This window comes from Dasypus novemcinctus, chromosome 16, assembly GCF_030445035.2.
Source record: "Dasypus novemcinctus isolate mDasNov1 chromosome 16, mDasNov1.1.hap2, whole genome shotgun sequence".
NCBI lineage: Eukaryota > Metazoa > Chordata > Mammalia > Cingulata > Dasypodidae > Dasypus > Dasypus novemcinctus.
In genome coordinates, this window is record NC_080688.1 from 40,920,067 (window position 1) to 40,947,695 (window position 27,629).

At 39.1% G+C, this 27,629-nt stretch overlaps 1 protein-coding gene and 1 non-coding gene across 4 annotated transcripts in view; both read right to left on the minus strand.

The window, feature by feature from the left end:
- The window catches only part of ZNF521 (zinc finger protein 521), a 936,466-nt gene that overhangs the window by 361,700 nt on the left and 547,137 nt on the right, over positions 1-27,629 (minus strand). The window lies entirely within an intron of this gene.
- LOC111765737 (U6 spliceosomal RNA) lies at positions 17,926-18,029 on the minus strand. The gene has a single exon (XR_002797993.1). It is a non-coding gene; the product is annotated as a U6 spliceosomal RNA (small nuclear RNA).

Genomic DNA, 27,629 nt, shown 5'->3' on the forward strand with positions numbered 1-27,629 from the left:
TTAGGCAGGCTACACTTTCTTTCGCACTGGGTGGCTCTCCTTACGGAGCGCACTCCTTGCGCGTGGGGCTCCCCTACGCGGGGGACACCCCTGCGTGGCAGGGCACTCCTTGAGCGCATCAGCACTGCACATGGGCCAGCTCCACATTGTCTGCTTTCTGTGTCCATTTGCTGTATGTTCCTCTGTGTCTCTTATATTCTCATTAGGCAGCTCTGGGAACTGATCCTGGCACCTTCCAGAGTGGGAGAGAGGATACATCATTCTCTGGCACCACCTCAGCTCCCTGGTTTGCTGCATCTCTTATTATCTCTTCTCTGTCTCTCTGTTTTTTTTCTGTAAGTCTTCCTGTCAGTGGTTTTTTTTTTAACTTTTTAAAATTGAAATATATCGCTCATACGTAAACATACATAAACAATAAATGTATAATAGTGTGAACTTACAAACATATAACATCAAACATATATAACATCTCATCCTACCACCAATAACTTACACTGTTTTTAAAAATTTTTAACTAATGATTAAAGAGGAGTGTCAAAAAATTACTACTAAACAAAATATTTTTCCCCTAACCAATCCGATTATTATCTTTATATCATTTATATATGAACATACATAAACAATTAAGTATACAGTAAAAGTTGTGAACTCACAAAGCAAACATGCATAACATCATACAGGGGTCCCATACATCAACTTTCACCAACACCTTGTATTGTCATGAGATGTTTGTTACAAACTATGAAAGAACACTGTCAAAATCTTACTTCTAATCATAGTTCTTATCTTACATTTGGTGTGTTTTTCCCCCAACCCACCCTATTATTATCTTTTAAATATAGTTTTTTATGACAGAAGTTGTAAACTTATAAAACAATCATGCACATGTGTAGACTTCCCAACACACCACATCAACACACCACAATGTAGTATGTCATTTGCTACAGATAAAATAATATAATCTGATTATTGCCATGTCCATAGCATACATTTGGCTCACTTTTTCCATACTGCCTCAGTATCAACACAGTACCTCTTTTGCATAGATGCAAGAATATTATATTATTACTACTAACCACAGACCATAGGTCACTCCAACTTTATTCTTCCCATGCTTCTCCACATTCCCAATACCCTGCAATAGTGATATACAATTGTCCTAGCTAACAAAGGACACTCTTGCATCTGTACCATCAACCACAGTTCTTACCCACCTCTGGGTTTACTGTACTATCCAGTTCCTAGATTATTCTTAAGTACTCTGTCAATTGGCATTTACATAACTAGACTACCATTTTCAGCCACATCCTGATTTATAAACTAGCTGTTACTCATTGTGTGTTACTATCCACTCTATACATTTCCACAATTTTACAGTGAAGCTAATTAAAACTTCTACATACATTAAACCTCAGTAGTCCACTCAGTCCTTCTCTTACCTCCTTTATGAATCCGCCACCTACCACCAGGTCTTGAATATATTTTCCAATAATTTCTTCCAGAAATTTTATGGTTCTTGCTTTTATTTTCAGTTTTTTGATCCATTTTGAGTTAGTTTTTGGATAAGGTATGCGATAGGGGTCCTGTTTCCTTCTTTCAGCTATGGATGTCCAATTCTTTCAGCACCATTTGTTGAATGGATTGTTCTGCCCGAGCTGTGTGAGTTTGACAGGCTAGTCAAAAATCACTTGACCATACCTGTGAGGGTCTGTTTCTGAACCATAAATTTGGTTCCATTGGTCTATTGTGTCTGTCTTTTGGCCAGTACCATGCTGTTTTTATTACTATAGGTAGGTATTATGATTTAAACTCTGGAGATGAGGCTTCACTTTTCCTTTTTATGATATTTCTGGCTATTCAGGACTCCTTACCCTTCCAAATAAATTTAATGATCGTGTTTTTAATTTTTTTCTTTAATGCTGGTGGAATTTTTATTGGGATTGCATTAAATCTGTATATCAATTTGAGTAGAATTGACATCTTAATGATATTTAGTCTTCCAATCCATGAGCATGGAATGTTCTTCCAGTTACTTAGGGCTTTTTAAATTTGTTTTAACATTGAGCTGCAGTTTTCTGAATACAAGTGCTTTACATCCTTGGTTAAGTTTATTTCTATTTAAGTTTTATCTGTCATATTTTATTTTCACCACTCTTTTGACAGTTTTAGTTACTTTTATTGATATAATCTTCATTTCTAGACTCTCTTCCAGGCCTCTCTCTCCTGTCTTTTCTTTTCAGGCTCTAGCACACCCTTTAGTATTTCTGAAAATCTGGTCTCTTGCTTAGAAATTCTCTCAGTTTCTGTTCATCTGTGAATATTCTAATTTCGCCCTCAGTTTTGAAAGACAGTCTTGCTGGATATAAGATTCCTGGCTGGAAGTTTTTCTCTTGTATATCTTAAATATATCAGATTACTATCTTCTTGCCTTCATGGTTTCTGGTGGGAAATCAGCACTTAATCTTATTGGATATTCCTTATATGTTATGCATTGCTTTTCTCTTGCTGCTCTCAGAACTCTCTTTGTCTTTGGCCTTTGACATTCTGATGAGTATGTGTCTTGGAATTGGTCTATTTGGATTTTTTCGGGTGGGAGTACATTGTGCTTCTTGGACAGGGATATCTATGTCCTTCAATAGGGTAGGGAAATTTTCTACCATTATTTCTTTAAATATTCCTTCTGCCACTTTTCTCTTCTCTTCTCATTCTGGGACACTCATGACATGTACGTTTGCATACCTTTTGCTGTCATTTAGCTCCCTGAGACCTTGTTCAATTTTTTCCATTCTTTTCTTCATCTCTTCTTTTGGATGTTCACTTTCAGAGGCCATTTCTTCAAGCTCACAAATCCTTTCTTCTGGCTCCTCAAATCTGCTATTATATGATTCCAATGCTTTTTAAATTTCATTGATTGCACCTTTCATTCCCATAAGATCTGCTATTTTTCTATGCATGCTTTCAAATTCTTCTTTGTGTTCATCCAACGTCTTCTTATATCCTTAATCTCTTTAGCCATCTCATTGAATTTATTAAGGAGATTTGTTTGAACATCTATTATTAGTTATCTCAACTCCTTTATGTCATCTGGAGGCTTATCTTCTTCCTTTAACTGGGCCATAGCTTCCTGTTTCTTGATGTAGATCGTAATTTTTTGTTGGTGTCTTTGCATCTGGCTTACTAGAGTATTTATTCTGGGTGCAGTTTTTCTCTTTAGTTTAGGGCTTCCTATCATTTCTCCTTTGCTGGTTGTGCAATAGGAGCCAAGCATGTAGTTGGGGCTGCAATCTATGGAGGCTCAAGCTGCCCTCATTGCACCAGGGACTGATGAAGTTTCTTCGAACTTTCTCCTTTGCCAGGTGTAGGGACAGAGTCACAGCTTTGTGGAATAATTCACGTGCAGGCCTAGACTGAAGTTGCCCAGAGAGACTGATGAAGCTTCACATCCCTTTTTCCCCTTCCTGGGGCCGGGATGGAGCTGCAGGTGTGGGCAGCAATCTATGCAGTGCAGGTCCAAGATGACCGCAGTTGCCCTGGCAGTCTTCTGATTTTCAGTCTATGCCAGCCAAAGTTCTCTATATAGGCTGGTGCAGGGCTCCTCAGCCTCCTCCCTGCCAGAGGCAGGGCTGAAGCCTAGGCTAGGGCTGCAGGCTGATCTTTGTGAAAGAAACTGGTTCCTGCAGACATTGAGTGTTTCAGTCAGCCCGGCCTCCCCTCAGGCTGAGGGCAGAGTCAAAATGGTGGCCATGGGCCTCTTTCTGACTTGGGTTGGTTCACACCCCAGCTGCTCCCAGGGTTTTCTCTTAGCCAGCCAAGTCTCCCAGTTCATAGCCGAAATCGGCAGCCAACCGTCTTCTCCTCCCCTGTTTCTGGGAAACGGAGCTTCCAATTCCCGTCATAGAGCAGCTCCTGGGGCAGCTCATGCTGCCAGAGTAGGATGATCACTGGTCTCTGCGGCTTGTCTGGTAATTTCCCGGAGAGGCTGGTGCAGGTCCCTGCAGCTTCCTCCCTGCTGGAGGTGGCACTGGGGCCTATGCTAGAGCTGCAGTATGATCTGGATGGGAAGAAGCCGGTCCCCATCAGCACTGGGATTTTCAGTCCACCCCGATTCCCCTTGTGCCAGGCGCGGAGTTAAGATAGCAGCTCCCAGCCTCTTTCTGACCCAGACTGGCTCAAAGCTTAACGTTCTCAGGATCATACTGTAGCCCACTGAATTTCCTCGTCATAGCTGAAATTGGTGCCCAACCGCGTCTTCCTCCCCTGTTTTGGGGAAGTGGAGCTTTCAATTCCAGCCATGGCACAGCTCCTGAGGGGGCTTGTGCCTCCAGTGGAGGATGGGCACTGGCCTCCGGGGGGTGGAGCCTCTACTTACGAGTCTTCTCTGCACATGGGCAGTCTCCTCCTTCCATTCCCTCAAGGACATTGCAGGATGCTCTTCTGGCCTCCTGGAGCCCCCAAACAGGTGCTTCAACTAGCTCCAGAGAGCTCTGGGTAATTGCTAATTGCCCTGTAGCAGGTGCTGACTCTAGGAGCTCCTCACTCCGCCACCATCTTGCTTCTTCTGTGTCTCTTTTTTCTGTTGTTGCATCATCTTGCTGCACCAGCTCTCTGCATGGGCCAGCACTCCTGCACAGGGCAGCACTCTACGTGGGCCAGCACTCTGCATGGGCCAGCTCACCTTCACCAGGAGGCCCTGAGTATCAAACCCTGGACTTTCTGTATGGTACATGGGAGCCCAATTGCTTGAGCCACATCTGCTTCTCATGTTGGGTTTTATAAAGGGTATTTATTTGGGATAAAATCTTTCAGTTACAAGGACCTAAAGAGTCTAACTCAAGGTACCATAAGAGGTACTTCCTCCCCCAAGTCAGTTGCCATGTGTTGAAGTAAGATGGTGGGCCTGGTCTCTTCTTCCTTCTTCCCCTTAAGGCTCCATGGACCCAGCTTCTTCTGATCTCAGCTGAGGTTGGCATTGGATTTGTTTCTTTCCTTCTGGTACTGTAGCTTTTTGAGCCTTTTCCTTTCTGACACATGGCAGGACCAAAATGACCAAGTTCTCTCCTCTCCCATGTCTTTTTCTGTGTGTCTTCTTAAGTGAGTATGTTTCTATCAGTTCACCAAGGGGGTGAGGACTCAACCCTGAGTCATGCACTATTGACATGGTCAAATCAAAGCCCTAATCTTGATCTAATCAAGTAAACATAAAACCTTTGCATTTAATACAATCAAGGGGTACCATACACAGAGGAACAGACCAGTTTACAAACTTAATTTTTCCCTTTTTTTTTTTGGAATTCATAGATAATATCAAACTGCCACACTTAACAATGGTAAAAATGAAAATAAAATACTAGGTGTAAAATTAGCAAGAAATGTCCAAAACCTGTAGGATTAAAATTATTCACCATTTCTGAAAGAGACAAAAGTAAACATGAGCTAGTGAGAAGACATACCACGTACTTGAGTAAGAAGACTCAGTATCACAAAGTTGTCTGTTCTCCTTAAGTTAATTTACAAATTTAAAGTATTACTGTGATGGTTAAGTTCAGGTGTCAACTTGGCCAGTTTATGATGTCCAGTTGTTTGGTTAAGCATGCACTGGCCTGATTTGTTACTCTGAGTATATTTCATGGATTTAAATAATCAGTAAGTCGATTGCATCTATGGCTTACTACATCTACAACAAACTGGGGAGAGTGCCTTCAACAAAGAGAGGACTCATCCAATCAGCTGTAGGCCTTGAAAGGAGAAGTGATAATTTCAGCAGTCAGAAGAGAGAAATTCCACCTCTGCTTCAGCCAGCCAGCTTCTCCTGGATTACTCATTGAAAACCTTTGTTAAAGTTCCCAGCTTGCAGCTTGCCCTACAGAATTTGGATTTCCCATCCCTACAGTTGTGTGAGGAAATTCTTATTGGTTCTGTTTCTCTAGAGAATCCTGATTAATACAATTAATGATAAGAACACCATCAGGATTATTTTTGGGGTTTGGACAAGTTACTTATGAAGTTCATTTGGAAAAACAAACAAGTCAGGAATCCATTTGGAAAAACAAACAAGCCAGGAATATCATGAAAAAGAAAAGTAATGAGGAGGGGGCTAGGCATATTCAGTTATTAAAACATAAAGCCTCCATAATTAAAACCATATTATATAGACATTTGAACAGACAGTGCAATGGACAGGATGGAAAACCCAGGTATAAACCCACTCACATAGGAAATTTATAGGAATAAAAATAGTAAAAATGGTACAATAAAAGTAGCATTTCAAATCCTAGGGGGAAAGATGGACTATTTAAGAAGCTGTATAGGGTAACTGGATGGCTATAAGCAAAAAAATAAATTAGATCCATTCTTCACATTCCTTATATGCCAGAATCAATTCCAAAAGAATCAGAGGTTTAAATCCAAGCAATCAAATCAAAGAACACAAGAAGAAAACACAGCTGAACTTCTCTATAACCTGGGAGTGAAGAAAACTTTCCTGTATCTCACAATCCAAATCAATAAGGTTTAAAAAAAAAAGGCATATTGGGTTATATGGAATGAAAGAAAGTGTTTGCACATATACACATGTACGATTGGGAAAAAGATAAGCAACATATTTGGAAAAATATTTTGTACTTATTGACAGAAATATCTCCAGTAAACTAAAAGCTTCTAAAAACAGAGCACAAAAAGGCTAGTCACCCTAAAATGAACTAGAGATATGAACAAACAATACACAGAAAAAGAAATGCAAATTGCTCTTAAACATAGGAAAATATGCCTAATTTTACTTATAATAAAATAAAAGCAAATTAAAACTGTACTTAGGTGCTGTTTTTCCTTGAACAGATTGGCAAAACTCCAACAGTAAGAAACCAATTCTATTGGCAAGGCTGAGGGAAATTGGCTTGCTAATATATTCATATAAGTAATGAAAAAATGTTATAACCCTATAGAGGAGAGTTTGAAAATAGCAAAATTACATAAGTATTTACCCTTTGATCTAGCAATTCTGTTCCCAGGAATCTATCATAAAGATATGTTGTCAAAAACATTGAGATACATGCTATTAATTATAGTATGATAGAATAAAAACTGGAAACAAATCAAATATAATAAATAGAGTACTGGTTGAATGAGCTAAGGAATAGCCACACAATGAAGTATTATGCAGCTATAAAAAGCAATGGGAATATCTCTATATCCAACTATGGAGTTACCTCTGTGATAAAATATTAAGTGAAAAGCATAATGAAGAAACATGATTATAGTTTACCACCATCTAAGAAAGGGGGATATGAGTGTTTGTACATATGTCTATATATTTCCTCTTTTAAACAATGGAAGCATAAACCATAAAATAAAAATAATTACCTGTGGGGGAAGGAGTTAATGACTTGGAAAGAGGGATAGGGATAGAAGCTAGACTTCTTTGAATATATCTTGTAGATTTGATTTTGGACTCATGTAAATATTTTACATAATTATATTACAAAGTTAAATTTGAAAAAAAAAAATCAGTCCTATAAAGTGAAAGAAAAAATGAAACAAGTGAACCTAAATGTATATCCAGTTGGTGGCATAATCATCCAGAGAAGCATCCAAGAGATTTAAAATGCAGTTATTGACATATCTCTATCTGGATGTATTCTAAAGACAAAGGAATGACCAAAAGAAAAAAAAAATCACAATAGTGTTGGTAATGTTGGTTTAGTTCATCTGAGACTGTTAGGATTAAGAAAGTTAGTAACTAGGTTGATGTCACTGACAATTGAGATTTTTAGGTTATATAAAAAACTGTAGTCCCAAATTTGAATTGTGGTATTGTATTAATATGAATCAATGATTATTTTATAGCAAATCTGTGTAACTAGATGTATTTGTGTGTATATGTGTGTATGTGTATATATATGTATATATACAGGTATCTATGTATACACACATGCATATGTACACATGTATTCCTCACTGAAATTCAACAATTATCAAGTCATTGCATTTCAGAGAGGAGTACATGAGAGGTTCATTATATGTATTACTCTTTCTGCTTGTGTTTTTTGAATTGCCTATAATAAAAGTATGAGAGAGAGAGAGAAATATATAAATCTGGAAGGACAGAAACAGAAAGTAGAAACAAGGAACCCAGGAGCAAAGAGCATCCCTAGTGCCTAAAATTACACTTTCTAAAAACCTTTTGACCACAAAAGGAACCAGGGCTTTTTAGAAAATGTCTGATTCCAAGTCTGGGCAGGAAATGCACAATATGATGTTGGAACTATCAAAGGCAACTATCAAAGATTGCAGGGAAGTATCAAAAGCACTCGGGAGCCAATTTGAAGAGTCTACCACTGGCCAAAGATGGGATAATTTGATCAGCAGTAAGGAAAACAAGAAAATGGATAGAAACACATGAGATAGGTTTAAAACCATGGTTTCCCAATGATGATTAGGAAACAAAACCCTCATTGGTTACCTTTGGAGGATGCCAGGGAACCACTACTTACTTTGTAAACTGGGAAATAAAGGGGAAGAACCAAATGTCACTCTTGCCTCTCCTAAGCACATATTTGATGTTTTGAAATTCTTCTTAAAAAAGTATTCTATCAAACATCAGGAGGAACAATAGAGTTAGAATAGCATAATTTTGCAATCCAATATGAATAGATGGATCAGCTCCTAGGGGATCGAGGCAGGTACCATAAGTGACTGTGATTACCCATGGTCAGTTGAATTATGTGTCCAGTTTGGACATGTTCTTGTTCTGTATTCTGATGGGTGTGGACCATTGTAAGTAGGAATTCTTGAAGCTTACTTCAGTTAAGGTGTGGCCCAATCCTATAGGTCATGTTGGACTTTAATCCAGATTACTGCAATTCTTCATAAGCAGAACAAAATTCAGACATAGAGAAAACTATGGGAAGAAGCTGGAAGATAACAGAACCTGGAGGAAAAAGAGATATTGCCATGTACACTGCCATGTGACAGAAAAGCCAAGAACCAAGGATTGCTATCAGTCAGCGCAGAATGCCAGAGTCTTCAGGAACAATCACCTTGCTGATGCCTCAATTTTAGACTTGTTTTCACTTCAAAACTGTGAGCCAATAAATTCCCATTGTTTTAGCTGACCCATTGTATGGTATTTGTTTTAGCAGACAGGAAAGTAGACTCATCACAAATACAGACAACCTGATATTATGGCCCACTAATGGAGGTACATTAGTACCTATGAGCAGTGTTGCCAGAAAAGTCATACATGAATCTGATCTAACTTCAGCTCTAACTACCAATGTATAGGAAATAATGTTAAATGACACTAGCAAAATCTAGACTGTGGGAAACTCTATAGGCAAACTCAGTTTCTTCAACAGCAACAACAAAATTGTAAGAAAAAGAGAGAATTAAGAAACTACAGATTAAAAGAGACAATTTCAAGATGTGAAATTTGGATCCAATTCAAACAAAGTGAAAAAAAGTACACACACACACACACACCACAAGATGACTGGGGAAGTTTGACCACTGAATGGATATTAGACAATATTAAAGGATTATTGCTAACTTTTAAAAGTATGACCATGGTTTTGTGAGTTTTTAAAATGAATTCCTTTTTTAAGAGGTACATCCTGAAATATTTTCAGATGAAATTATATAATATCTGGGATTTGTTTCCAAATAATCTGGGAGGAAGGGGAGTGACAGGAATGTAGATAAAACAGGACTGGGCATGAGTTGATAATTGGGGATGTTGGGAGGAATACATTGGAGTCTCAGTATATCATTCTCTCCTCTTGTGTATTTGAGATTTTCTGTAATAATAATGAATTTAAAAGTATATTTCCTCCTGAGGCTCAATAAATCTATTTCATTTTGGACTTAAAAAAGGTAGCTTATAAATATTTTTATTTTTTTCTGGTAAGCCCCAAATGCAAATCAAACAAAAAAAAAGTGGCATTGCATTGTGCGAAAAACTACTTAGTGACATGCCAGTAGTGCTGAGGTCCTATGACCTTACACCTCCACGTTCTCCAGCTTTCAGAATCTGTGACAACACAGAAAAGAATGATGAGAAGAGTTTCAGCCCATGGCCTTCCCCTCAGATTCAGCCCCTGCACACGACTAGTTCAAATCAGCTGTACTAGCCATCAGTTTAGTAAAGTCTAAAATTCACTCAGATTGGCAGAACTGACTGGACGATTCATTAGCTAACTTATAAAAAGATATATCCATGATTACTCAGTCACTTGGGGATGTTTCCAGATTGCTGAGGTCTCTAATGCAATATTTTTAAGAATTTAAAAAGAAATATTCTTGTCTATAATTTAAATTACTCTTCCCTGCCCCCCAAAATGTACTACCTCTAACACTTGCATTTATAGAAAGCTGATGACAAGGTGCTCAGTTTCAGTAAACTTTTACATTTAATGTTCTATTTACTGCCATATTCAAGGTCTCTTCTTCATTGCAGCTTTTTCGGACACAACTGAAAAAAAAACTAATCTCAAGTCTTACAGTAATGCTGAGACTAGAAAGGAATAAACAGGGAAAGGTTTCTCCCTTATTTGCCTCTATTAAGATCACCTTCAGGGAAGCAGATGTGGCTCAACTGATAGAGTGTCCACCTACCTATAGGAGGTCCAGGGTTCAAATCCAAGGCCTCCTGACCCATGTGGTGAGCTGGCCCATGCTCAGTGCTGCTGCGCGCAAGGAATGCCATGCCATACAAGGCTGTCTACAGCGTAGGGGAGCCCCACACGCAAGGAGTGTGCCCTGAAAGGAGAGCTGCCCTGCGCGAAAAAAGTGCAGCCCACCCAGGAGTGGCGCCACACATACAGGGAGAAATGATGCAGCAAGGTGATGCAACAAAGAGAGACACAGATTTCCAGTGCAGCCGAGAATGCAAGCAGACACAGAAGAACACACAGTGACTGGATACAAGAGAGAAGAGAGCAGACAACGGGAGGGAGAAGGGAAGAGAAATAAATAAAATAAATCTTTAAAAAAAAAAAAAGATCACTTTCAAAACAGATGGACCTAACAGGAGCTCCACCAATGTGCAAAGTAGTCTTATATCAATGCTGTTTCCCAGCATTAGATATGTTATTGATGGTGATTCAGAAGAACACTCAGAAACTTGTGAAGGCAGAAATTTATTAAATAACTAAAAATAGGATTTGTTCCTTTTGGACCCACATTTCAAAGAATGGTAAAGTCTCTATTCTCCAGAGCCCTACGAGTAAGTGCAACACAGATTACAGGGTGAAATAAATACACCTCCCTCTTACTCAGCATCTCTTGAACAGGCAGAGTTTTAGAAATTCAAATGTTTTCCCATAGTATTAAACGTATGGCATATCCATGCCTTCTCTCTGCTTCTATGTTTGGCCTGGTGTTCTCTCTCTGGTGGGGTGAAGGAGCACAATTTTCCTCAGAGGTACTGGATCTGGTAGGTCTTTCTAGGGATAGGAGCGCTTTAGGGCAATGTCCTTAGAGAAAAAGCAACAATGATTCATTAAGTCTCTAGTCTGCGTTGTGAACAAAACCTAAATTGTGCATCCTTTTCAAGTTTGCCAATAAGTCAAGCCACCACAGAAACTGTGAAAGCTGAACTGGGTAGAGAAAAGGAGCTCTGAAATCTTTAATATTCGTTAAAGTTAATTAAGGGCTGGGGAAAGGCCTCTGATTCAGCAGTGGGAACTGATGCCATCTAATCACAGACCCACATGGTGGCCAGGCAGAACTCCTCCCTTCCCTCCCCAAATGCCTCCCATTTCGACGGAAGGGACCACCATGCAGGGCAGCATTTCTGTCTTGGCCTCGATTCTGAGCCCTCCAACAAGCATATCAATTAGTACCTCCCATTGTGAGGGTGGGTTTTTTTATTTTTTCTTTTTCCAATTCAAACACCTGTCCACTAGAAACTGGGCTAAGGCCACTGAACAGTTGTCAGATGGTAACTGTAATGTTTATAGATCCAATCCATAGATCTGCCTCTATGTTGCATAAGGTGCCAAAAAGTTATATAGCCAGACATCTGGTAACTGGAAGAGTGCCTATCTCTTTAGCATGCCGACTGGCCCTCAAAGTTCTCTTTGTGCATGCTATGCTGATCCTGGGAAAGCAAAAGTTATTTTGAAATTATCTCCCTCATTTCTGTTCATAGCATTGTAGCAGCAGAAACTTCTGGTTACTTACTCCATCATTTTATGTCCACCAAGACATAAAAAGAGAGCATCCAGACCTTCAGTTTCCCTTACCTGTTTCTGCTAAGTGCTCCCTACTACTCAATCCAGCCAAATTCAATCAAACAGGCATTCTGATTCTCCCCATGCCTCAGACATTTTCAGAAAAGTAACTGAGTATTTGGGGGAGCCATTAAAACTTTTGGGAATCAAATAGTGCTTTGCAGGAATTGTACTATAAAAAGCTCTGACAGACCTACAGGAGTTAATGTGCTTTGCCACCTTCTAAATTTTTATTCGGAAGGGACCTAAGACAAAGAAAGGATTGAATATGCTCACTCCGTACATGTGTTTTCAGTGGTAATTGACAGCTTGGGATATGGTGGGCTGGTGATAGTGTGTAAAAAGTTAATTACTGATAGAATTCTATAGCTTCCCACCTCTATTTTCCTGTCCTCAAATTCATTTATTCAGCATGCATTTTAGGCTGTGCCCTACATTTGTACATGTACCTAAAAATTTGTCCTGAGGTTGTATGTGTGAATGTTAAACAACAGATATATCTAATAAGAGTAATGTTGGTGGTTGAAGGTTTAGGAAACAAAGTCCTTAATGAGACTTGATCTTTGATGTATTTCTAGGATTTCATATATGGTCTTTAATGTAATTATTTTCCATCACAGTGGAGGACACAGAGGATTAGAGAGTTGCCGCCCTTCACAAGCCTAATAATTTCTTTCACAGTTCTTTCTAGATTTCTTGTATATCTCTACTCTTCCCTCACTTCAATCCTTCAGGAAACATTTATGGTATTTGCAAGCCATTGACCAGTCCTGCTAGGGGTATTAAGAGTTAACAGTATTTTTCTTACAGACAGGAGTGAAGGATCTGGAGAAAATCCCCTCAGGTAACATTGAAGAGGAGAGGTCTGATGTTTTGGCTATTTGCCATTAAAGCTCATTAAAATGACTCCATGGCTATGTCTAATTCTAATGAATAATTAATGTTAAAACGTTAAGGGCTTGAAAATCTTAATAGTGACGATGACAGAAAGCACCACAACCAGACACTATGGCTGTCCATTCACTCCTGTTCTTTGCTCTCTTTAGCCTCTTACCCTCAACTTTGGCTTTTAACCTCACTCTGTCCCGTAATAGCTCATGATCCTCTCTCAAATGTGATTCAGGTGTTTCTAAAATACATAAGGGATAAGGAAGGAGGCCAGTTTTATTGGCCCACTCTACAAATACAATAGTGTAGTTATGGAAGTGACTCAATAATATGAATGGAAATTAAACTCAAGCCTTTTGGTATGAGCAGAGATACCTCAGTGAGTCGGTGTTTATGAATAGGATCAAAGTTGAAATCAATTCTGGGCCTGTCAGTTACATTAACAGCATCTTCAGGTTTTCTGCTGAAGTCTTTTTCTGTGTGCTTATAACTCAGGCATTGGCACATGAACCTCAACTTCCTCAACTCTGCAGTTGGTGTGGACACAATTACATTGCACCTATACCTGTGTTGACAAGTTTAGCTAACACTACAATACAGATGTGCATAGAAAATATAATTGAATTTCAGTATAATTAATCTTGCCTTCTTCTCATGTACCACCTCTCCCCACCCCCATCCCTTACTCTTCTACACCACCTACCTCTGGTTGGGAATAAAATTATTAACTAAATTTCTAAATCTAGTCTAAAGCTTAGTCTGATCCAAAAATGTAAAGAGAGGTAGTGAGCAGCCCCTCTTGGATAAAATGCTTAGTCTCTCTAATGTATTCCCTCCCTCCAACTTCTCTGCCAAGATGCTGCTGGATGTAGGAGAAAAGAGACGTGCCTTGCATGCACCCATGGCGGTGGAGAAGAATCCAGTTTTTAAGTTCTGCCTCTCTTCCTTCCCCATCAAGAGCCACTTGCTGTGCTGGTGCTGGTCTGAAGTCCGCAGCTTGAGTAACTCCTACCTTGGCCTCTCTTGGCTTTCCCAGGACCTGGTGACTCAGCCTGGCTGACTTGACCCCCAACTCAGTTAGTTTTAAAGATCCTGCTGTGGTCTGGCAGTGAATCTATTGCCTCCCTTTATGTCCATTCTGCAGCCCTTGATACAAAGCTACCTTGTTGTGACCACCTTGTCTGTAGAACCAGCCTCTCCACAACATTTGGGCCCTGTGCCAGGCCACATATGAACTAAAAGTGGATTTAAATTCTGAGCCTCTACCTGACAATCCATGTGATGAGTTTCTTCCCCTAGCTTACAGTCTCTCTCACCCTCTTTCTCATCCACCCCCTTCCCCTCATTCTTCCTACTATGCCCAGAGCTGGAAAAATGGTGAGCTTCTTCTTTGACATATTTTCTTGCTACCATTGAGTAGAATCACCTGACATCAGGAGATAAGGGAATTTAGAAAATCTGCTCTCCAGACAACAGCCTGGCTTGTGGAGCTTTAGTCTGGCTTACTTTGAATTTCAAAAACTAAATATTACCTACATCTTTACCTTTACATTCCTCAGTAAATGTTATAATCTACTCATAGGAAGATGGTTGTTTGACTGATTGAGAAAAATCCCGTATTTAGGAAGATAAGAAGGAAAGAAGAGTATTTAAAAACCAATTAATTCTCTTACATATGTATTGATATGGGATGACTCATATAACCCTCCATTAAAAACACATTGGGATTTGGTGTGGAGATGCATTGGAAATGATGTTTTTTTGGTCTCTTCTTTTTTTTTTTCAGAGTGACTTGTCAGATCTCTATCTGACATTCTGTGTACAAATTAGAAAGGTCAGGGAACATCATAGAGAAGCAAGGTGAGGTAAAGGAGAGTGGGAAAGAACAAAAGAACATTTACAAGTTTTACAGAAATATGAGAATATATCATTCTTCAGCAACCAGTACACATACACACACACACACACACACACACAGCCACCAAACTGGCCCATGAAACAATTAAGGCCAATTATTGTAGTCATCCTTACATTAGAGCAGGTGTCAGTTGAGGAAGAAATTATGCTAAAGACAGGAGTAAAACAAATGAGAAAGAAAAGACTTTCAAGATTTAGGACGATCTTTCAGATTTTTATTGCCTCTGGAACATTTATTCTGTATTTAAAATTCTTCCTATGTTTTTTATTTAAATATGGTTTTAAAATTTACCATAAAAATTATATATATAAATATATACCTTGGGATAGAATTACTCACCAGAAAGTTCTGTGATGTCTCAAAATGCAGACTATTTTGGAAAGCTATTTCTAACCAGATTTATTCTTTGGAGCAAATGAGTAAACTTAAACTTCACCTTAAGTAAATCAAGCAAAATCTGGTCACTTGATCACTATTGGGCTAGGAAAACTTGGAGATATTTTCTCAAACAGCTGAGAAACAGTCATCAGCTTCTGGGGAAAAGTTCACCTAGTTAACGCCACTCTACTTAGAACACTAAAAGAGTGCTCTCCGTTGCCAGTTTCTGTGCTAGAAAAGAGAGGAACCAGAAGGGAGGGGAGGAAGCCCTTTATTTAGACGTGTGGGTCTGGTTAGAGAAACATATAATAGGGAGGGTGGGAGGCTTCAGAGGAGCAAGTCACCTGCAAGGCATTTATTACCCAGAACTAGTGAAGAGCCTATAAGTTTCCTAAGAAAGAATGAGAATTCTACAATGTGCAGGGATTTTTGGCAGCGACCCTGTTAGTTGCTCACACGACTTTTGGTTGCTCATGGCATATTGTAATTTACCTGAACTAAAATAAGTGGGTTTGCAGGCTGTATTATAATATTTTGTTATGAGATGGAAGTGAGTGAAAATATTTAGTATCATCTAGAGGGCCTCAGATTATCTCCTGGAAATATATCATCAGAGTTGTTGGACTTAAGGATGAATTACACCTTTTAAACAAATATACGTGTTCCAATTTTTTTCCTGTAATAAAATGTAGTTGTTGATAATATGCTCTCTAGCAGTTACTTTTGAAAAGAAAAAAAAATCAGCACACATCATCTATACCTTGGAGATAAATGTGACAGAGCAATGAGAGAGAAGTAGGTGTTTTGCAAAAGAAACCTCTGGTATTGAAAGAGCATTAATTAAAAACAATGTTAGAAAGGTTTCCATCATCCTATTTTTTACTGAAAATGTTATCTGCCTCCTACAAACTTTCAAATCTAGAAACAAAATATTCTTTCCTGCTTATAAATCTTCCAAATGAAGAGTTTCATAGTACTTTGAACTTTTTTAGTACAATGTAATAATTTCTGATTATTTTTGAGACTAAAATCAGAGAAAACAGACATTCATTAACTTAATTTCAGCAAGTCTTTCAGTAATTAGTAGATAGCCTGAAAATTTAATAAATGTAGCTAACAAAATATGCCTTTCATTTGGATACTCATATCTTAGTAAAGTGCATATTAAGCTACAATAAACACTAAAACATTGGCTCCTGCGCAAGTGCCCACATGGTGGGCTAGCATCCTGTGCAAATGAGTCATGCAGCAAGATGATGACGCATCAAAAGAGAGACAAGGGGAGAGTCAAGGTGAAGCGCAGCAGAAACCAGGAACTGAGGTGGCACAATCAATAGGGAGCCTCTCTCCCCATCATAGGTCTCCAGGATTGGATCTCAGTGAATCCTAGAGGAGAAAAAATGAGAAGAGAAGAGAGCACAGATAGCAAAAAACAGCAGGGTGGGAGGAAGGGAAGGGGAGAAAATAAATAAATAAATAAATAAATCTTTAAAAAAATTAAATTAAATTAAAAAAACACTAAAAGTAGAAACAGATCTTCCAAATTAGCATCACATGGATAAAACAAGATTTTAAAACCTAATGAATCATTTTTGTCACATTGCTCTCATAAAAATATTATTTTAATATAATATAAAATGTTAAATACAATAATGATTTTCCCCGATTACCGAAGTTTATTCTGTATTATTAATAAAACATTATTTTTAATATTGTTTGTTACAATCATTTAAAATTTCTTTTGGGGCATGTTTATGATATGCTTAATAGCTTAGTGGTATATGATTTCCTTTATAAATACAGAAATACATTTTATAATCATATTGTGAGATGCATGCTCAAATACTTTTTACTGATAAGGAAAAAGATACTATAAACCCTTGACACACACACATACACATATTTGTCAGAAGGATAACAAGGTAATTTATTTAAGAACCAGCGGGAAGGTCCAAATATATTGATTAGAAATTGCCAATTAAGTGAGGATAACAGCGCAACTGATGAAGCACTTTTCAGTAAATGAAATAAAGTACAATATTGTTTCAGAAACTCTCGTCCTTGGGGAGAGAGATCAACTGCCCTTGGCTAGCAGTGCTTCACAGAGCCTCCTGCCAGGCCACTGGGAAAGCTCTGCCCCACTGGGCCTGGCCCACCAGAGGCCCAGACTAAACAGGCTGACACATCATAATTGCAAACAGATAGTGGAATGTTTGCTGCAAATCAACAGCCGGGCCTCTCTGTGGAAGAAGGCACTTTAGCAATAACAAAGAACCTCAGTCGCTCAAGCCTCAGGACACAGTGTGAGTTGCTGGTGCTGGGAAAGCAGAGCTACAAGAAAACGAAATGTTACGTTTTGAGGAAATCAGGGATACTGGTAGAAATTGCGTTAATGTGACCAACGATATAATGCGCTCTTTTAAAAAGCAAATACCTGAGTGCTGAAAACCCTTCAGAGAAATCTATGACTTATATTCAGACATCCTTAGGAAACAGCCTTAGAGCAGACAGCAGAAAAATATGGAACTCTTCACGAATTTGCATGTCATTCTTGTGCAGGGGCCATGCTAATCTTTGTGTCATTGCGATTTTCATATATGTGAAGCCGAAGTGAGCACAACACATATTTTCTTAATTTATATTCAGAAAACTATGCTGTAGGTATCATCATCATTCCATTTCATAGATGGGAATGGAGGAACTGAGAACTTCAGAAGCTTGCTAAATGCCAAGTTAGTAAACAATTGATCAGAAATTCAAACCAGCTGATGCCAGGAATGATGTTCTAGCCTCAGGCACATTTATAACTCCAGAAGGACCCAAGATTAAGTTAAGAAGTGCTTGAAAATAGTTACATCTTGCCTCGGTGCCAAGTTTTACTTAAGCGCTTCATTTCTTTACATCTTACTCTAATTGCATATCAGAATTTTTTTTTGGTTGAAAGGTTGAAAGACGTGCTAATTATTGCTTCTGTCACCTTCTTTTATGAGAAAACCTGTAGTTTGGAACACAAGGCATGAAGTGGAATACCACAGACCAGTTGCCGGCCGCATGCTATAATTGCAAGCAAAGGGCTTAAGAGAAAAGAGTCACTGTGTTACTGTCTCTATAAACCCAGACCCCAAAAAGTGACAGCAATATATGACACCTAAAATCTTATAGCTGTCCACGGGCTTGATTAGGGGACATCTGAATAGATCTTTGCTCTATCAAAAATGTTTCCACAATCTTTTATACAGTCAATTTATGTACAGTATATGGCAACTTCTGAAACTTGGGTTACTCTGCAGTGGGCAATGCTGACCGCATTGGGGCCATTATTGTCCATCATGTCAATGAGTGCTCTTTAACAAGGCGATTACTGACAAGATAGAACTTAATGATGATGAGGAAAATGTTCCTACTACCATGTCACTTCACCGTCCCTCTGCCTGGGGAATGTTAGCTTGTTACAGAATCCTCATAGGCTAGCAAGCTGAGGCTGCATAGCTCAATGAAATAACCCCGTCATTTTTATTTTATTCTTATTTTCAAAATATACCCAAAGGCTGCAAGCACTCTAATGTGTCAAGTTGCAGGCAGCAGTGAATTTCCGTGGCAGTTATAAGCCTCCGAAACGGGGTCTTATAATGGAAAAACTGACAGACCCTTAACTATAGCTGCCCTAGCAGGAGCCACTGTGATAAAAGCTGGCTTAATAAGCCACAATTTGGCCCAATTACGGGGGCTGGTATAATCTCTGGTAAACCTGATGTTCCTCCTGCCTACCTAATGGTTCGTGCACTTCAGCTCGCGTGTATGGGCAGTTTCTAAGTGGGTTCCTTGTACCCTTAATGGTAAATGGTGTTTTGACAGCCAGGTTCCTGCGCCTGGGAGATTAAATCAGCAAGTATGCAGCAAGTCTGTTACTGAAGGAGGAAAGAATCAGTGGTGGATCATGGGTGAAAAGCAGGAGCTTTGCCCTCCTGTGCCAATGAATAGTCATAGTCACCAAGCATAAAAAAGGGCAGTCAAGTTGTCCTCTCAGTCAAGAGAGGAATGGCGGTGATATGCAATCAACAGAGATGTGTTTATAAAGCCAGGGATCTAGACATGGTGCCAGGTCCTGGGGAGGTGGGGAGAGGTAAATATGATATAATTCCTTCCCTTAAGGAGCTCACAGTTTAATGGGAGATAAAAATGAAAAGAAACAAATACATTTTCTTGTTTCACTCTCCACTGTGCCATGATAAATTGAGAGTGAAGAAGAGCTGAGTACCTGGATCTCCCTATATCACTTACCACCATATCTTCCATTGATCCATCCATTCATCCATCCATCCATCCATCCATCCATCCATCCATCCATCCATCCATCCATCCAGTTGTTTGACATTTACTGAAGGCCTTTTATGTGTCTGGCCTGCTTTCTTCCTAGCATTCAACACTATTTCCTTCAAACCAACATTCTACACCTTCTCTTTCAAAGCAGCCTCTTCTCCAAGCTTTCTTATTTCCCATTCATCTCTACTACCTCCATATGATACCATGCTCAGTCTTGCTTTAACTTCCTAGTTGTTCCCATTTCCCCTTTCCACAAGCAGAGTGCTTTGGACGTATGGGTACTCTGCTCCCATTTGGCTTAGAATTGAATTAGCTTACACATTGACCATTAGTGGTCTCCTCACTATTTATCACATTGTCCTGCTTTAAATTTCTATATTTTCTTTTTTGCTGTTTCAGTAATGAGTTGCATGAATTAGGGGCCTTTTCATGTTCACTGCTGACAAGTGAACCCAATGCTTAGAGGAACTGCACCCTGTTTTACTGATGCTAGTAAATACTTTTTGAATGAATGTTTCCTCGAAATTCAGTACAGCTTCATGTATTCCATGAAACTTTCTATGACCTTCCCCACTCTGCTCTGAATGATTTAGATACATTTCATCTATGTTCCAATAACACCTAGGACATAACTCTACCAAAATGATTACCAAAGCACATTCTAATCATGATTTACTGGCTGATCTGCTACACTTGTTCCAAGTACCTGAGGGCTGGGATATCCTCTCCCATTTGACTTTGTAACCCCTTCTCTAGTGCCTCTCACAAACTTCACTACTGCTTGCTTCACTGCTGCTTGCTGCTTGTTGAACAACTTATTAAGTGAAGAAATGAATTGGTTACAGATATAACCATGGGCTGCAAACACAGGCACTACCTGCAACTACTATGATAGTCAAAAGAGTAAAACAATGTCATTTTATATGAATCGGAAGTTTTCTGTCTGTCACAACTATGAAATCACTTTGAAGACAGACTTGATATACTAAATGGGAGAAGCACAGGTCGCTGAATTGATGTGCATTTTGACTTATCCTAGGAATGAGCTTTAGACCCCAAGTGCAATAAATGCTTTGGATCACTGTATACATGGAGATTTTCATCCAGGTCTGTGTAATGAAGAGCACCTACTGAAGAAAGAAAAGATGGAGCTGTCAAGAGCAGGCATGTGTCCTGAGGACAATATAGTTGACTAAAACTATGCAGAATTGAGTAGATATTCGCTGTTTTCTAGAACCAGGGTTTCTGGCTTTTTCTCCTTCTAATTTGCTCCTGATATTGACCATTGATTTGGCTGGAAGAGACTCAGTATTCAGAGGCACACTCTTGCAAGATGGGACGTCAAGAGTCTGTACAATGACTTGTACTTTAGTGAGAGCTGTTCTTCTGCTGCTGCTTTTTAAAAAATCTGCTACTTCCTCCATCCCAATCTTTCTTTTTTTGTATTCCTCCACTATTGAGGGCCTAATATATTTTAGGCCCACGGATGGGTCTCAGAGAAAGACAAGAACTAGTTGAACAATTCATTGAGTACATACACAATTATAATTCAAATAAATGATGTCTCAGAAGAGCAGTCCTGAAGAGTTACAGTACAGTTTAGAGTTCAGCACCCACCTGAACAAGTCATGTGATTAGCACTGGGGATATAATAATAAATAAGATGCAATCCCTGATGTCTTAGTTGCCAGGAGTGGTATGATAGAGACCACTGACTGGTTGGCTTAAGCAACAAGAATTTATTGTCTCACAGTTTTGGAAGCTAGAAGTCAAAACCAAGGTATCAGCTGACCATACTTTCTCCAAAACCTGTAGCATTCTGGTGGTGGCTTGCTGGCTATCAGTCGCTGCCTCCATCACATGGCAACCTGTTTCTTTTAGTCTCCTCCTGTGACTTCTATGCCCATGTCCAAATTCTCTTTGCTTGTATGAATTTTAGTCATTTTGGATTAAGGTTCACCCAATTATACTTGACCTTATCTTAATAGGATCGCTAAAGATCCTATTTGCAAATAAGTCCATGTCCCCAGGACTAGGGATTAGGATTTGAACATCTTGTGACTATATTAGTTTACAGATGATTGAAAAAGACACATATAAATATATCATTATAAAATAAGCAGGATTAAGAAAAGTGCTGTAGAAGCACAGATAAATTACAGTTCATTCAACTGGGGATTCAGAGACAGCTTCCTAAAGAGGTAACTCCTGAGCTGATCCACCACTAATTTAACTTAGCTATCATATACCTCTTAGTATGTGTCAAACATTGTTCTAGACATTGTCCATACGTTAGATCATTTAATCCCCACAACAATCCTATGAGATCAGTACTATTATTGCCTCCATTTTACCAGTGAGGCAAATTGTGCAAGGTTAAACAGCTTATAAGATTTGGAGTCAGGATTCAAAACCAGGCAGTCTGGTTCCAGAGTCTAGAGACTATGCTAGACAAACTTTCAGAATTGAGAAAAGACCATAAATAAACCTGAAGGGCAAAAATAATTTGGCAAAATATTGTCAACACAATACAGTGTTCATGCTACGAAAATATTTTCAGATTACTTGCAAAAAAGTTAAACATTCTAACTGAAAAATGGCAAAAGAATGCTAATAAGCAGTTCACAAAAGAAGAGATATACATGATTATTAAGCATATGAAAATGCTTAACCTCACTAAAAAGAAACAAAATAAAACAAGATCCTTATTTCACCTACTAAATTGGAAAATGTTTTACTTAATTATTGCTATAACCTTTTTGAGAAAAATTTGGCAGTTTGTACCAAAGCCCTTAAAGTACTATATATCCCTTTTAAAAATTTCTTTTTATTTTTAAAAATTTACTGAAGTATATCACTCATACATAAACATACATAAACAATAAGTGCACAGTAATAGTTGTGAACTTACAAAACAAACATATATAAAATCATACAGGACTCTCATAACTTACCCTACCACCAATACCTTGCATTGTTCTTAAACATTTTAACTCATGATTAAAGAGCATTGTGAAAATATTATGACTAACCAAAGTATTTTTCCCCCAACCCACCCTTTATTATTATCTTTATATCATTTATATATGAATATACATTAACAAGTGTATAGTAAAAGTTGTGAACTTACAAAGCAAACATGTATAACATCATACAGGGGTCCCATACATCAACCCTCCACCAACACCTTGCATTGTTGTGAGAATTTTGTTACAAATTGTGAAAGAATATTGTCAAAATCTTACTATTAATTATAGTCCTTATCTTATATTTGATGTATTTTTCCCCAACCCACCCTATTATTGTTTTTTAAATATATTTTTTATGACAGAAATCGTAAACTTATAAAACAATCAGGCACAAGTGCAGAATTCCCAAACAATATTCCTCTATCAACACACCACACTGTGGTGGAACATTTGTTACAGATAAGATAATATCATTTGATTGTTACCATGTCCATAGTGTACATTTGGCACACATTTTCCATACTGACCCATTATCAACACAGTACATCTTTGGCATAAATGCAAGATTATATTATTACTCCTAACCACAGTCCATAGGTCACTCCAATTGTATTTTTCCCTTGGTGCTTCATATTCCCTCCACCCAGCAGTAGTGACGGACATTTGCTCTAGCTCACGAAGGACACCCTTGCATCTAAACAATCAACCACAATTCTCATCCAACTCTTGGTTTACTGTGCTATTCAGTTCCTAGATTATTCTCTAGCATTCTGTCAATTGGCATTTACACATCTAGACTATCATTTTCAGCCACATCCCCCTTTATAAAATAGCTGTTAACCACTATTTGTTACCATCCACTCTATGCATTTCCACACTTTTACAGTAAAGCTAATTAAAACTTCTACATACATTAAACATCTGTAGTCCATCTCAGACTTCCTCTTATCTCCTTTAAGAATCCATCACCTACCACCAGGTCTTGAAGATATTTTCTTACAATTTCTTCTAGAAGCTTTATGTTTCTTGCTTTAATTTTTAGGTTTTTTATCCATTTTGAATTCTTTTTTTTTTTTTTAAAAGATTTATTTATTTATTTAATTCCACATACCGCCCCCCTTTGTCTGTTCTCTGTGTCTATTTGCTGCATCTTGTTTCTTTGTCCGCTTCTGTTGTCGTCAGCGGCACGGGAAGTGTGGGCGGTGCCATTCCTGAGCAGGCTGCACTTTCTTTCGTGCTGGGCGGCTCTCCTTTCGGGGTGCACTCCTTGTGCATGGGGCTCCCCTATGCGGGGGACACCCCTGCGTGGGGCGGCACTCCTTGCGTGCATCAGCACTGCGCATGGGCCAGCTCCACACGGGTCAAGGAGGCCCGGGTTTGAACTGTGGACCTCCCATGTGGTAGACGGATGCCCTAACCACTGGGCCAAGTCCGTTTCCCTTGAGTTCATTTTTGGATAAGGTGTGAGATAGGGGTCCTTCTTCCTTCTTTTGGCTACTGATATGCAGTTCTTTCAGCACCATTTGTTAAATGGACTGTTCTGCCCGAGCTGTGTGGGTTTGACAGGCTAGTCAAAAATCACCTGACCATATACATATGAGGGTCTGTTTCTGAACCCTCAAAATGTTCCATTGGCCTATGTGTCTGTCTTTATGCTAGTACTATGCTGTTTTTATCACTACAGCTAGGTAATATAATTTAAAGTCTGGAGATGAGGGTTTGCTTTTCCTTTTTAAGATGTTTCTGGCTATTCAGGACCCCTTACCACTCCAAATAAATTTGATAATTGTGTTTTCAATTAAAAAAAATGCTGGTGGAAATTTTATCAGGATTGCATTGAATCTGTATATCAGTTTGAGTAGAATTGACATCTTAATGACATTTAGTCTTCCAATCTGTGAGCATGGAATATTCTTCCAGTTATTTAAGCCTTTTTTGATTTCTTTTAACCTTGAGTTGCAGTTTTCTGAATACAAGTACCTTGTATCATTGATTAAATTTATTCCTGACTATTTGAGTTTTATCTGTTATATTTTATTTTCACCACTCTTTTGACACTTTTAATTACCTTTATTGATATAATCTTCATTTCCAGACTCTCTTCCAGGCCTCTCTCTCCTGTTTTTTCTTTTCAGGCTCTAGCATACCCTTTAGTATTTCTGAAAATCTTGCTTAGGAATTCTCTCAGTTTCTGTTTATCTGTGAATATTCTAAATTCACCTTCAATTTTGAAGGACAATCTTGCTGGATATAAGATTCTTGACTGGAAGTTTTTCTCTTGTACTATCTTAAATATATCAGACCACTGTCTTCTTGCTTCCATGGTTTCTGGTCAGAAAGCAGCACTTAATCTTATTAGGTATCCCTTATATGTTATGCATTGTTTTTCTCTTGCTGTTCTCAGAATTCTCTCTTTGTCTTTGGCATTTGACATTCTGATAGTATGTGTTTCAAGGTTGGTCTATTTTTTGGATGGGAGTATGTTGTGCTTCTTGAACATGGATATCCATGTCCTTCAATAGGGTTGGGAAATTTTCTTTCATTATTTCTTCAAATATTCCTTCTGCCCCTTTTTCTTTTACTTCTCCTTCTGGGACACCCATGACACATGCCATGTCTTTTGCTGTCATTTAGTTCCCTGAGACCTTGTTCAATTTTTTTTTCATTCTTTTCTTTGTCTTTCAAAGGCCAGTTCACCTTCAAAGGCCAGTTCTTCAAGCGCATCAGTCCTTCTGTCTCCTCAAATCTGTTATTATACGATTCCCATGTTTTTTAAATTTCATTTATTGCTTTAATTTCCATAAGATCTGCTATATTTTTCTATGTGTGCTTTCAAATTCTTCTTTGTACTCAACCAATGTCTTCTCAATATCCTTAATCTCTTTAGTCATTTCAATGAATTTATTAAGGATATTTGTTTGAACATCTATGATTAGTTATCTCAACTCCTTTATGTCATCTGGAGGCTTATATTGTTCCTTTAACTGGGCCATAGCTTCCTTTTTCTTGGTGTGGATTGTAATTTTTTGTAGGTGTCTTGGAATCTGGTTTACTAGAGCATTTATTCTGGGTGCGGTTTTTCTCTTTAGTTTAGGGCTTCCTGCCCATTCTCCTTTGATGGTTGTGCAGTAGGAGCCAAGGATGTAGTTAGTGCTATAAGCTGTGGAGGCTCATTTACCCAGGGACTGATGAAGCTTCCCCCAACTTTCTCCTTTGCCAGGGGAAGGGACAGAGTCACAGCTGTGTGGAATAATCCAAGTTGTGCAGGCCTAGACTATAGTTGCCCAGAGAGACTGATGAAATTCTCTCCCCTTTCTCCTCTGCCTGGGGCAGGGATGGAGCTGCACGTGTGGGCAGCAATCTCATGCTTTATGGGTCCAAGATGATTGCAGTTGCCCCAGTAGACTTCCCATAATTCAGTTTGTGCCAGCCAAAGTTACCTGCAGGTACCTGGATAGGCTGGTGCAGGGTCCACCTGCCTCTTCCCTCCCAGAGGAGGGCCTGAAAACTTGCCTATGGCTGCAGGCTGATCTGGGTGATAGAAAACTGTTTCTACTGTCACTGTGATTTTTGGTCAGCTGGGTTTCCCCTCATGCTGTGGGTGGAGTAAAAATGGCAGCCACTAGCCTCTTTCTACTCGGACAGATTCACGCCCTAGCTGTTTATGGGGTTATACCTTAGCCAGCCAAGCTTACTAATTAGTAGTCCAAATTGGTGACCAACTGTTTCCTCCTCCCCTGTTTTTGGGAAAAGGAGCTTCCTTTTTTTGGGAAAAGGCACTTCCAATTCTAGTCCCAGAATAGTTCTGCAGCTTGGCCAGTAATTTCCCAGAGAGGCTGACACAGGTTTCCCCAGCTTCCTCCCTGCCCAAGGTGAGGCTGGGGCTTATGTTAGAGCTTTAATCTGATCTGGATGGAAAGAAGTCGGTCCCCACCAGCACTGTGATTTTCAGTCTGCCCTGCTTCCCCTTGTGCCAGGTGCAGAGTTAAGATGACAGCTCCCATCCTCTTTCTGACTTGGACAGGTTCAAACTTCAGTTGTTCTTAGGATTATACTTTAGCCCACTGAATTTATTCACCAGTAGCTGAAGTTGGTGCCCAACCATCTCTTCCTCCCTAGTTTTTGGGAAGGGGAGCTTTCAATTCCAGCTGGGGAACAGTTCCCAAGGCAGCTTGTTCCTCCAGTGGAGGATGGGCACCAGCCTCCATGGTGTGGAGCACTCTACTTATGAGTCTTCTTTGCAGATGAGCAGTCTCCTCCTTCTATTCCTTCAAGGATGTTGCAGGATGCTCTTCTAGTCTCCTGGAACCCCCAAACAGGTGCTTTGGCTAGCTCCAGATAGCTCTGTGTGTTTACTAACTTCCCTGTAGCAGGAGCTGGCTCTAGGAGTCCCTTACTCTGCCTCCATCTTGCTGGTTCAGTACTGCATATCCTTTGATTCAGCAAATATACTGTCTTAGTTTGTCAGAGCTGTTATGATAAATACCATACACTGGGTTTGCTTAATCAAAAAACATTTATTGCCTCACATTATCGAGGCTAAAAGTCCAAAATCAAAGTATTGACAAACTGCGCTTTCTCCCTGATATCTATAGCATTCTGTGGTTAATTTGCTACAATCCATGGGTTTCATGGGTGCATATCTACCACCTGTCACATGATGAGATCTCTCTCCTTGTGTCTGCTCTTCTGGCTTCTGCTGACTTCTTGATTCTACCTCCTATGGCTGCATCAGAACTCTCTCCCTTAAAGCCTTGGGGTATTGGAATTAAAGACAGCCCTCATTCAGTTGGACCACACCTAAATAGCATCTTAGAATATCCTATTCACATATGAGTACACACCTTAACTGATAATACATCTACAAAAGGCCCTGATTACAAATGGGTTCACTCCCATAAGAACATAGATCAAGAATAAGAACAC